Below are 12475 nucleotides of genomic sequence, written 5' to 3'. Positions count from 1 at the left end.
AAAATCCTTTTAAATCTGAAAATTCTGCATAGAAACATCATCCTGTACAAGCCCTTTTTAATAGATCATAACTCATAATATACAAATCTAATAAACTTGAAATTTTGCAGGTTGAAAGTTAAGGTGATAAGGAATATTTTTTATACTGGGAACTTTGTCTAATTACACTTAGTGAGTCTGGAATTTGCCTCTAAATTTTGCAGGTCTACACAGTAATACCTCCATGACATGTCAACTTGAATGGATCATATCTCATAGAATATATACCCAATAAATATGAAATTTGGCAGTTAGATAGATTAAACAATTCACTGCAATTTTTCAATTTTAATATTCTACAAATTCTGTCTCTATGACCTCCAAATTTTGGTCACAATTTTCAGCCAACTCAATGTCATTTCCAGATATCAAGATACATGCATTTATCTAGTCTCAAACCAACTCTCTTGACTCAAGTCATGCAAGCATATGAGATATCATTTTCAAAGGTTTCTCAATCAATTGAAAAGTATGATTTTAAACATTCATTCAAAATTTATACAACCATAAAAATTTCTCTAACCACACACCTTCACTTCATTAATGACATCATTTTCACCACCCATCTCATAATCATAGTGTCACACCCACCCCTTCCACCGAGGTAAATATGCCACCCATCAGTTAAAAATTACTTTTTAACTAGAAACTGACGCCTCTCAAAAACCAAATCAAACTTACAAATCACATTTTACAACTTTACACCAACTACAGGTTCAAATACATAAATACAACAAATATAATTACTCAAATTTGCGGGTACAACCGCTACAAGATCACAACATCAATAACAAGAAAGAAAGAAATGGGGGACCCACTACAGTCCTGGACTCAACCCCAACTAGCTCTATACTCAATTAGGCAATCTAGGGTCCTGCTCCTGCAGCTACAGCACATTCAGTTGGTCGGTAGTGGCTTAATAATTTCAAATACTTAAATACAATGTATATAAAGTACATAAATACAAACTGCTCAAATAATTTTCCAACTTTTCCAAATACCAGAATTCTAGCAAAATACAATCTTTAAAGAACTCTTGAAACATAAATTCAACATAAATCAACATCAATTTGATTTTCTCAGAAAACACAAACTTTGTGAGAGACTGCCCTCATCACAATTCAAAAAAATAACATAAATCTCAAATTCAAAATAAAGCAATACCCAACACTCACCCAAAAGATAACATGGTCTAGAAAACTCTCTAAACCCTCGCCGTGGCAGCGGCTAGGTTCGAGTCAGTCAAGGAACTCATGTCCCTAACGCCGACCCATCGAGCTCACCGGTCGGTGACCCCCGGCCACTCGATGAATATCGAGCCGTGGGCTCTACGCCTCCCACCGAATCGCCCCTCATAGAAATCAACACTTAGGTCCACCACGCCACCTCTAAAGGATGGCCCGTGGGGACCCACTACTGCAGTAGTCGGGTCTTAGCCCGTCACCATCAAAACCATCAAGTAAATACAGTAATAATACAATCGATATAAATCATATCACAGGATCCTTATCCAGGACAAGCATTCACATCACGGAAATAACCATTATTTTCCACAAAGCCAATGCCAAAAGTATAACAATGCATAACACCAGTAAAGCTCAGATCCACGATACCATTCCTATACCAGGAATGAAAACCAATTCCACAAATAATGCCGATAAAACATTTTTAAGATGCTCACATGGTTTCGCAAATCACTCCAAATCAAAGCATATATACCCATCAAAAATAAATACAAGAATTGAATAATTAAATCACATATACATGTATTTTCACTATTCACAAATGTGTATAATTATACAAAACGGATGTATCAATACGGTTATCCTGAACATCATTGGCAAACAAATATACGTATATTTCAACTATATATGAAATCAAACATGATAAAATGAAATACTTAAACATTTATTTCCAAAATACTAGCCATTAAACAATTACTTCAAAATAATAATAATTAAATCAATTATTTAAAATAATAGCCACTACCAACTCACCTGGTGTCCTTGGGTTCCTTCCTAGGCCCGGAACTCTCTCATAAGCCTGAACAACACTTAACCGAATAATATAATAAAAAAAATAAATAACACATTTAAACCCAAAATAAAATACTATAAACAATAATAGACTCTCTATTGGGCCACTCACTCCAATCGGTTCAAACCTGACCTTGCATAATCCAACTGGCTTTCAATTGCACTTAAACCAACTCAGTTTAGGCTAAACACAGCTAAACCAATCTGAACCAATCTTAATTCCCCTGAACCAAGCTTAATTGCACTGAACCAAACTCAATTTCACTGAACCAGATTTAATTAAACCAACCAGCCTTGAACCAACTTAATTCTTATACAAAATCCATTGAACCAACTTGGTTCAGTCCAAAATCCTTAACCCAAATCAATTGAACCAAACCCAAACCATCTCAACTTGATTTGATCAAACCCAACTCAACCAAACCAATTCAACTCAACCAATTTCAATTTGGTTAAACCCAACCAATTCAATCTAACCATCATCATTAACACCTTAATCATCATCATCATCAACTTAATTAATTAAACCAAACCCTAATCTCGGTGCTACAGTAATTACTACAGTAATTCCGGCAAACTCATCTCCATTTTCAAGCAATTTCATCACCAAATACAAGGTTTTCTCAAAACAATTTCATACACTCATCATCTACAACAACATACAAAGTTTTTCTACTCAAATTCATCATTTTTCTTCATTAAATCCACCAAATACACACACACATACATTCAAGTATATAAATAAATAAATCATCAAAAATACTTTACCAAATAATACTTCATCCATTCTCCCCTCCAAATACCAAACTTTATCTCTTCTAATTTCTCTCCAAATCTCTCACTCTTTTCTCTTTTTAACTCTCGGGTTCATCAGAGAAAATGGTGGAGAAGAAGATCAACAACACTCAAGCTCTAGATTTTTCTCTCAATTAACTCTTCAGCTGAAATTCACTTTTAGTCCCTGAAAACATAATTTCTTACAAAACAGTCCCTGAAAAACTCCCCAATGGTCCTTGAATTAGGAAATAGTATTCTCAAAAAGTCCTTTTAAATTATCCAATGGTCCCTGGATTATAACACAATATTTCAAAACAATCCCTACCGCCTTACCTTCCAGTCCTTGGTTTCCAGAAACATTTCACATCAATCCTTTTTCTATTATTTTTTAACCCAAAATCTTTTAAAAACTTTTACATTTCGGTCCTTGTTCTTTCCACTTGGGTTTTGTCAACAAGATTACTCCGTAGAAAAATCTAACTGCAACTGTAGTAATACCCTGAATATATTTTCCAACAGTTATCCACAGGTTCAGGGTATTACACATAGGATCATTGCTTATAATTAATTCTCAAAGCATTATGTCAAACACTTGGCATGCATTATTCAAATATTCATACATCAGTTCCAACATAACCAATAATGATCAATTACATACACAAATCCTCTTCAATATCAAAGATGCAATAACACCAAAGTAAACTCACCAACTTTTCAATTTCACAAACCTAGGACTATTTTCCATTCTAAATGCAGATATAGGGAAACTAAAGTATTCTTTCACCAATCTACCTAATCTATATTAACAATTCAAACACACCTCATAAAAGCATATATACCGATGCCATTAACATTAATATAAAACTCTCACACATAGCATCATCTCCAACAATCCATAAACTCATATCATCATATTCTAACAATCAATTGGTCATTGCTCACATATTTCCCTTAAAAGCATTATATCATTCATCAAGCATTGTTCCTCAACCTAAATCAACCATTCACCATATCTAGTACATAAGGTTCATATACTTCTCATGAATAAATCATTGTAAACCTCCCTCCCAAGTTGACCATGTAGAACAAAATTGAGTTTTGGCAAATAGGAAAATCATGAGTCAAAAATATATACAAAGCTTTGAACTTCAAATAAAAACATCAAATAATTCATGGAAATTTAAACATATTATGATACCCCATCCAAACACAACCAAAGTTTCAACATAATCATATCAAATTGACACCGAATCAAGCAAATACAATATACAAGAGTCAAAAATAAATCAATAAAATTCAGTTAGCCCACTCACCTGAAATCTCTTCCTTCTCCTTACTTCAAAAGATCTAGGAAGAAACCAAAAGAGGAAAAAGATGGAGACCAGATCTAGGGTTAAGATCAACAATTGCATTAAAAAAATAATAATAAGGAAAACCTAAGATTCACTTACCTATAACCATTAACAGACAAGGGTGGAGAAAAATCTTAGGGCTAGGGTTTGAAACTCATGGATGTGAGATGGAGTTGGAGAACACAAAGGGTTGATGCTTTTAAAAAAATTTCTCGGACTGCTACAGTAGGGGATCGCTACAGTAGCTGGTTGCTATAGTAACGGGATACTACAGTCATGGGCCAAAAATTGGGTTATAACAAGTGCATTCAAACACAAGTATAATTTATTTATTTATTTATTTATTTATTTATTTATTATTATTATTTGATAATTAAACCCTTGGTTGAGTAATATTTATTTTTGGCATTTTGATCATTGTAGGATGATGAAAATATTTAATATTCTATCATTTTATAATCTGTTTGGGACCCTTTAGATGTAAAATCTAAAGTGAAAATATAATAAAAAAAATAAAGAATTTAATCATACAAATAAAAGTATCTTGCTATTTTAAAGTAATAAATTAAATGCTCAAGTAAGAGTGTAATTGTCATATGTGTTGGTATATTCTCTGCCACCGTAATATCATGAACCAAACCAAATGAATTAAAAAAAATAATAGGGAGCATATAATATTTTTTATTTCTATGTCTAATTCAGAACATTGCATTCAGCTCCCACGACGACTTCCAATCAAGGGCCAAGCCTGACAAATTAATGAGCAACCACGAGCACACCCACAACAGCAATGTAGTGGCCCATACATAGTGGACAGTGTTAGAAATAATCAGAATATGATATACGACATCAAAACATATAAATATAATATATTATAAAATTAGAGTAAGACATATAATATGTCACATTAAATTAATAACTAATAAATTGCTGAAACAGGATCACTTACCTCAAAGCATAACAAATTAGACATAACAAACGAAAAAACTGAAAGCTGTACTTGAAGAAACCAAAGTCTCTTCCAATCTATCCCGTTCTCTCCTATCGAAGAGGCTGAGTATTCTCGATAATGTTGGATCGGGAACTCTTTATGCTAGTTTATATATAATTTTTCCATCAAAGTATTAACTCCACTATAAATTTTTAAAGTATATATATTATCCAAAATACCTATTATGATTAATATAAAATTCAAATGTTAATGTTATGGACTCTACCGTTATTTAAATATACTTAATTTTACATTCTCACAAAGATAATTTAAATTTGAATTAGATTTAAACTACCAATGAGTCTTTTTGGACGTGTGTGTTGGAAGGGAGATGGTGCTACTTTGAGAGGGTATTGTTGATAGTTCATGAGGAGGCATGCTAATTGCTGATAGGTCGAGATTGGGCTGATTCGACAACATTAACTCAAAATTGGACACAACCATGCAGGCTGGAGGCATCTAGAGGTTGTGTTGCAATTGAAGCTGCGACTTAGTCAAGGTCAGCAAGAGTGTCACATGGCAAAGTTTAGTTACAATAGGAGTTGTAACATCTAAGTTTGTAAAGTATCCAAATTTGAATTCACGGAGATTTTAAAAGGGGGAGATGCTATCTTTGGGACGTGGAGATGTCTATATAAGAGACTCTACTTTGAAGATTTAGGATGAGCCATCGAAGAAAGACCCAAGTGTGTGGGTGAGAGAGTAAGCATCATAAAGAAAAAGACAATCTTGTACTCATGTTTTCAGGCAAGTCTCCGCAACCCCTAATGAACTCTCACACGAAAGAAGGAGACGGCTTCTCGATAGTTGCTCATTGATCCAATTGGTACGAGAAGTATGTCAAACTTATATGAGTCCACCTTCTTGTCAATAATAGAGTGAAGAAGATGAAGAAGAGGCATCAACTACTTCTTAACGGAAACCTTTAGGTTAGGGTGATTAAAAAGAATTGGAGATCATTCTATTCAAATAAATACTATGAATGATCATGATTTCATCATTAGGGAATTTTTTTTGTAAAATAAATTTTAGGGTAAAATACTTAGTAAGTAACTCAATTATTCGGGTACTTTTATTTGGGTTACCGAATTATAAAAATTTTAATTAAGTTACCCCGTTAACAGCGTGCTAACCTGGTGCTACAAGTTACCCATTTTACGATGCATTGACATGGCATTGTTATGTGATGTGGCTTTCCACGTGGCATCATTAGCCACAAAGAAGTATTAGTGTGAAAAATGATTTTCTTTTTAATTAACCATATGGCGGTATTGACATGGTGAGAAATTGATGATATGCATCACCACGCCAGCATGTCGTTAATGACGTGAGCACTAGTAATCCAGTTAACAATAAAACTAAAGTTTAGTATGCCAACTAGAATTCTTTATAATTTTATGATCTAAGGGGCTGTTTGGTTACCAGTATTTCAAATTACAGTGTAAGTCAAATTACATGTAATTGAAATTACTGTATTTTCACCTTACATCACTGGTTGTTTGTTGCCTCTAGAAACGAAAAATGCTGCATTTTCTTTTCAAGTGTTTGGTTTTGATGTAAGTTGTGGGTTAGAATCACTCCCTATAAAGTAAGTGGTGAGATTACCCCTATTTTCAAAAATTTTTTTATAATTTATAATTTTCTTTTAATATTTCATTTAAAAATCTGTTTTATTTATTTAAGTTAATGTATTTTTATTTATTTAAAATGGATTTAAGTTAATGAATTTTTATTTATTTAAATTTTTATTTAATTTTTAGATTAGTTATTCAATATACTTGAATTGAACTTACTAATACAACCATCAATTGGTGCTTACCACTTGAGCATACTCACTTGAAATTGAATCTAAAAATTTCTCAAGTCATCTAAATTCAACAAACTCAAATTCAATGAAGTCAACAAATCATATTCAATAATTCAACATGTTCATAAAACAAGATATAAAAGTCAACAAATCATATTCAATAATTCGACATGTTCATCAAACAAGTTTGAAAACTCACCAACCTAAATTTAACAACCAACACCATTAAATTGTCAACATGTTCATAAAACATAACATAGTTCAATAACTCCAAACAAAAAACAACATGCAAAATAATAAATGTCCATAAACTTAAAAAACACAAAATAAGTAAATCATAAGAGTAGACGATTTCGGACACCACCATCACGCCCTCAATCGCCTAAGGAAACCATCCATCCAAAAAGCATCAAGGTCATGATCTTTTGTTTATAAAAGCAGTTGCTAGATTATTTTGGGCATTCAAATGGTCATATGCTAAACCAAGATCAGACTTATTGTAGTAGCCAATCAAAGTCATTACCTCATCGTACAATCTCTACTCAACTCGTACACCTTTGTCCGCCTCTCACTGCACTTGCAAGCCTATCCAATCCAATGGAGATTTTTTGCATGACTTCCAATTCTTCCCGCCTAATACGCTTTGATCCCTTGTTTACTTCAATCACCCTATGGCATATAATACATGTTTAAAGTATCGGCTAATAGTTTCACCGGAACGCAAAAAACTTACTCCAATCACCCTATTCCTCACATTATGACCAAGAATGTGAAGAAACATTGCTACTTGCTCTTCCACACTTATATGTAGGGTGTTGCACAACAATCCTCTTGACTTCAATAAATCACATAACCCAAAAAATACAACCCTTTTCATCCTTAGCATTGCTATACTAGCCTCCTCGGATCCATGTATTATTCTTGAAATATAATTTGTACGTTGTAGGTCCCTATTGTAATATGGCTCTCGTGGCAAATTCAATCCTCTTCTCCTATTGTACCACCTTAACGCTACAATTGCAACAATGGTAGCGGTGGTAAGTACAACGCTTTCATCACCAAATTGATTGTCCATTTATAATCTGAGCTTTAGATATAATCAAAAATAATAATAGGTCAAGAAATAGGCAAAGAGGTACATCTCTAAAAACTTGTCTCTAATCATATAATAATCAACAAGTAAAATAGAAGCATATAATTCTTACCCGACAAAAACCTTGAAGATCATAAAAATAAGAAATTTTCAATAATAAATAATGAGGCACCTAAAATATAAATAATAAATAATAGAAAGATAATAAATAATGAAATAAATGGACCAAACAACATAACTTAATAAAATGTTCAACAACTCAAGATAATGAGCCAATTTATATATATATATATATATATATATATATATATATATATATATACACGTTCCACAACAACTCAATATATATGAAGATTAATGTGATATGAAGTTCCATAACAACTCAATATATATAGATATATAGATAAGTTCCATAACAACTCAAGTATTAATAAAAGAACATAAAAATAAAATATAGGAATATATATATATATTATTATTAAAATAACAATTCGTGAGAGTAAGGTCATCAAAATCTATAATGATTTTAATCAAATAATCTAACATGTACAAACACCGCCTCGATCTGGTAAAATGGCATCTCTTGTGTGTACAAGAGCTTTTTATACGCCATATAATACATGTTTTATATAATACAAGGTGGTTTGTGTGGATTTAATTTGTTCTGAAACCATTAATTAGATACATCTTCAGAACAAATTAAATCCACACAAAATGAGCATAAAGATGTATCTAATTAGTCAGATACATGGAGATTAACAACAACCACAAATAGAGATTTGAGTTGTTATGGAACTTATCTCGAGATTAGAGTTCAAATTATTAAGATAATGAGCCAAATTATATATAACTCAAAAATATAAAAACTTGGTAATCAAGGATGAAAAGCTATACTACCACATTAGCGTAAGCATTTCATACAGGTAAGCATGAAAGCAGATGTCACAATTGTTATATACATAACTTACAAGCACAAGCAAAGATCTATGCAATCGGATAGAGCAAAAGACGCTTAAAACATAACCGAACTCTATTCAATAAAGCAAATTACATGACTAGAGTTCTCAATGAAACGAAAAGCCGTAAACACAAACTATTATACAAAGAACACTCAACATATATATGTTCCATGGTCAAGAAATTAGTTGCTTACTTATAATAAATTAAATAAATTCACCCACAAGAAAAAAACATTATTAGACGACTTTGTAATATTGGAACTAATCTGCACTGCAGTTTATCATCAATCAACCAAAATATAGTTTGGACAAAAGATAAAACAACAATGACGACCAACCATTTCTCAGAATATCAAGCACAAAATGCATAGGTACATGCTTAAAGAGCAAAACCACGCTTTTACATCTAGATAATCGGGATATCAACCCCATTGGTCTAAGCATCTAAATTCCCAAGTCTGTATGTTAGTTCAATTCTACATAATAATGCCTAAGAACGTTGTGGCTTGCTATATTATGATAATCCCTTAGTAAATCAAGTAATTTCTTGAACAACAATGAAGAATTTTTCATCCAAGAAGCTGAAACACATGAAATTGGCGAGAGCTCACCTCCGCTTCGAATCCCTAGGAGGCGGCGACGAAGCCTGGGAATCGGTGACGAAGCTGAAGCTCTGAGAAGTGGTGACGAAGCCCTGGGAGTTGGTGACGAAGTTGAAAATCTGGGAGACGGTGACGAAGTCCTGGGAGTCGGTGACGAAGCTGAAGCTCTGGGAGGCGGTGAGGAAGCCCTAGGAGTCGGTGATGAAGCTTAGGAGGTGATGACGAAGCCCTGGGAGTCGGTGAGGAAGCCTTCGGACTCGGTGACGAAGCCCTTGGAGGCTGAGCAGGCGAGGGAGAGGAGGAGAGGGTATCCTGTGAGCACAGTCGTGAGGATGAAGAAGATTGAAACCTCGCTGAATGAAGGGGTGACTTTTATAAAAGAATGAAAGCATTTGGACTTACGCCAATTTGGCCGTAAGTCCAAATGCAAAGAAAACACCAAAAAGTAACTTAGTTCACAGAGAAAAATGCTTTCACCGTAAAACCAAACAACCAATGTTGGGATTTTACCTGTAAATCAAAATACATCACACCTACTTACAGGTAACCAAACAGCCCCTAAATAGAATTACCCAAAAAATTTGATAACTATCTATATATTTTACTATAATTTTATAAACCAAACACTAAATTATTTGTTTTTTTATTTACTAATGCTATATCCATTGCAAACAGTAATAAAATATACAGTATCGAAAAGCAACGATCACAATATTTTTAATACGAAGGAGCAATTCAGTGCTTTGCAGTAGAGTTGATGTACGACCTTGGCAATTGTTGACTAGGCTTCCCAATTAAATTAAATTATCTATTTAATTTTTATAAATACAGAGAAAGGACGATTAGAGATGGCAATAATACCCATACCCGACCCAACCCGACGTGACTCGACCCGAGTTTGACGGGTAAAACCCGATTTGATCGGGTTTCGGGTCGGGTTCGGGTAAAACCCGACTTGTATGAAACGGGTGCGGGTGCGGGTATGGGAATTCTAATACCCGACCCGTACCCGAACCCGTACACCATCCGAAATTAAAATTACTAAAATATTTATATAATATATATATACATATATATATATACTAATATGTTCTACAACATAACAATTTAGGGTTTTTTATTTTTTCTCTTTGTTTGGTCTTGTAATATTATAATAATTTTATTTTATTTTATTTTATAAAAAATTATAATTACTTTTAAGTTATTTTTTTTATAAAAATAATATATTTTTTATTAATTTTTTTAATATTGGGGCGGGGCGGGTATACCCGCGGGCACCCGATTACCCGTCGGGTGCGGGTGTGGGTTTGGGTTTTTAAAACCCGTCGGGTTCGGGTATATTAGTGGGGTATCAGGTACAGGTACAGGTATGGTAATATCCGCATCCGACCCGATCCGTTGCCATCCCTAGGGACGATGCTCAATTTTTTTTTTTTTAATAATGTGTGAACAAAGCAACGCATGTGCACACATTTTTTATTACTTCTCCTTAACTACGTATTAAGCGAGAGAATTGAACTTTCCCCCTCTTGCATAGGCCAAAGTCAAATGTTTTACTGCACTGTGTAATCCTCAATCATTATTGCGAGAAAAAAAAAAAATTCAGTTTCTCACATGAAAAAATTTGAGATAAATGAGAATTAAATTATTTATTATATTATTCTATACTTCATGCAAATATTTCACTAATTAAATATTTGATTGGAGTAATTAAACTTTAGATGGGAAATCAATGCACAAGCTTAATCTAATTGAAAGACATTTTATAATTAACCAAAAAATCAAATTTTATTTTTGTTATTTTTTTAGGCTCTCATGGTAGCTAGGTTGTTTTATGTATTTCTAACATTATTTTTTTTTTTTCTAGTGGACATTGCTTATCTTTTTTTAAAAGCATTGCTTAAATTTTAAAACTAAACAATTTGTTGAAAATTAAGCAAAACTACTTTTTAATTGTTGTGTACCTCAATCATATTTCATTATAATTAAAATTGATTGTATAGTCTTGGATATCTACTATTCTGAAGATTAGGAAAAAAATTAAATTGAAAGACTTAATTACAATAACCAAATACAGTTTTAATTTTCTTAATTCCCTTACCAACTTCAACAAACTAAGCCCTGACTAGCTATCAACTATTGGATAGCCCAATGGTATGACACCAAATTGTAAAAAGAGAGATCATTGGTTCAAATCTCTCTTCCGACAGTACTGTTCATACACTGTTCACCTGGGATTCTTATATTATTTTTGTACTGTACATACACTGTACATTCGGGGTTCAGTACGATTCGGTATTATTTATATTCATAAAAAAGAGCATTTGTCGTTTATTATTAAAAAAAAATGCTGGCTAGCTTTATGCGCTAAGAAATTGTGGATTATCTATTTTTATATATATAAAAAGTTGATATGGTTTAGTCTTTTTTTTTTCATGGCATTTTAATTATTTTTTAAAAATTTCTATATGAACTCATCATTTATCTCTCAGTATATGGTAATTGATTAACATTTACTTTGAACAAAAATGTATATTATAGACTTTATTTGTTTGTTTGCTCAAACAGTGTTTGTACCCCGTTGTGCTTCCTTCTTGTACTTGCTGTACATTCTCTATTTATTTATTAATATATGCTAGTTTGGCAATATATATATATATATATATATATATATATATATATATAAATTCCCATATTTTGATCATATTTGTTAATCTTTGAACTATTATGTTTGTAAATTGTTTTAAATATAACTGGATTATTTTTACTGTAAAGAAATGGGATCGTGCGTGTATTTATATGTTTGCTTGACAAATTAT

This window comes from Dioscorea cayenensis, chromosome 7 (genome assembly GCF_009730915.1).
Source record: "Dioscorea cayenensis subsp. rotundata cultivar TDr96_F1 chromosome 7, TDr96_F1_v2_PseudoChromosome.rev07_lg8_w22 25.fasta, whole genome shotgun sequence".
Classification (NCBI taxonomy): domain Eukaryota; kingdom Viridiplantae; phylum Streptophyta; class Magnoliopsida; order Dioscoreales; family Dioscoreaceae; genus Dioscorea; species Dioscorea cayenensis.
Note: the sequence above shows the minus strand (reverse complement) of the source record.